Source organism: Gossypium arboreum, chromosome 11 (genome assembly GCF_025698485.1).
Source record: "Gossypium arboreum isolate Shixiya-1 chromosome 11, ASM2569848v2, whole genome shotgun sequence".
NCBI lineage: Eukaryota > Viridiplantae > Streptophyta > Magnoliopsida > Malvales > Malvaceae > Gossypium > Gossypium arboreum.
The window spans coordinates 2,938,487-2,940,123 of NC_069080.1; the positions used below are offsets into that span (position 1 = coordinate 2,938,487).

At 36.8% G+C, this 1,637-nt stretch overlaps 1 long non-coding RNA gene across 1 annotated transcript; it reads right to left on the minus strand.

The window, feature by feature from the left end:
- Positions 1–408: 408 nt before the first annotated feature.
- On the minus strand, positions 409–1,304 carry LOC128283714 (uncharacterized). The gene is made up of 2 exons (XR_008274124.1): positions 1,140–1,304; positions 409–709 (listed from the first exon to the last, which is right to left on the minus strand). It is a non-coding gene; the product is annotated as an uncharacterized LOC128283714 (long non-coding RNA).
- Between the last annotated feature and the right edge of the window lie 333 nt (positions 1,305–1,637).

Here is a 1,637-nt window from a genome sequence, read left to right on the forward strand (position 1 = left end):
TGACACAATTTAGAAATAAATATTAAATATACATAATGTGGTAAACTACTTTTGCAAGTGCAAGTCCTCGACCAATGGTCTTATTTGTAAAATGTTAATATTTGTGTTAATTTTATAAACTTTATTATATTTAATTGAATGTCATGTTTTTATGAGTACTTGAGATTAGAAATAGATGTAAGTGAATGATATGTAAAATGGAGTGGTGGCTATGATATCTAGATACGGTTCAGGTAATGATATAAACTAAATAAATAAGAATAAAGCATGGAACTTGTAGAAAATGGAGACGACGTCACGATAACAAGTTCGCCATGTCAAGATGTGAAAACCCCAACGTCGCGACGACAATTCAAAATTTTTTATGTACTTTACAATTTAACTTTTGATCAACTGTGGATATGTGGATATTTTAATGAGCTCCTTTAACTCATAATTAGTTCTACCGTAAATTCAATTATTATTAAAATTGTACAGGCTCAATATTGCCCGGGCCCATAAACAAATAAAATATAACAGCCCAACAAATAATTTCACAAGCCCAGACCCAATAGGCCTAAAACTAACCCTAGCCTAACTACCCAAATTGTTTCAGCAACCCTAGCCTCTTTCTTCAGCCGCCGCTCACCCCACGCATGCTGAACCATCGCGCATGCCACCTCGGCCACCACGCCCCTGACCGTCGCCTCTTCCACGCGTCGCATAGCACCTGCAATGAAAGCAAATACAAAGGCAAAAGAAAGCACGCGAATGATGGGGGAAGAAATAAACAAAAGAGCAAAAACAAAATAAAAATGAAAGAAATGTTTTGTAGGTCGGCTTTAAAAAGCCAAAATCTCATCTTTGTAAAAAGAGGACAGATTGTACTGAAGGGGAGGGGGGGAATTGATTGTATTTGAGGAGGGATTTTCAATATTCAAAAAGGGGGGGGATTGTATTTCGAAAAAAGAAAAGGAAAAAAAAACAGAGAGCACCCAATACAAAAAATCAATCAAAAACCAAAACTTTAAAGGTGATTCCTCTTTTGTTTCGTTTTTTTCTTTAAAATCTCTATTGCTTTTATTTTCTTCTATATTTTTTTTGTTTGAATAAAAATAATAAAAATAAAACAAAAAGAGTAGAAAAAGGAGGGTACTCACCTTCGTTGGCCTCTTCGGCGCCTGAAGAAATCCATTCGCGCAATGCCGGCCACTGGCCCACAACGACGACGCAATGGACCTCGGGAAATCCTATCGCCGGACATGGGGAGTGAAGAGAGAGCAAAGAAAACTCTGTCTCCTTTTTTTTGTTTTTCTAAATAATGTTGAAACAAAAAAAAAAGAACAAATTTGGCTTAAATAAGCCAAGCAAAACGACGGGGGGAAGTTTGAAGAGGGACTCGCATGCTTTTGAGGTCCTAATGGGCTATTTGCGGTTATGGTCCCTCCTTCTTTCCTATGCCATTCTATTTGGTCCTCTTTTTGCATTTTTTTTTCATTTTAAATTTTGCCTTTTATTTTACTTCATTCCCGTTTTAATCCTTGACTTGGACGGATGAAGCACAGCGCATAATGGTGTGGGATATTGTCCCATTTTATCCTCATGCGTTTAAGCGCATTTTGATTCAGTCCCTGTTGGTCTTTTTCTTTATTTGCAAT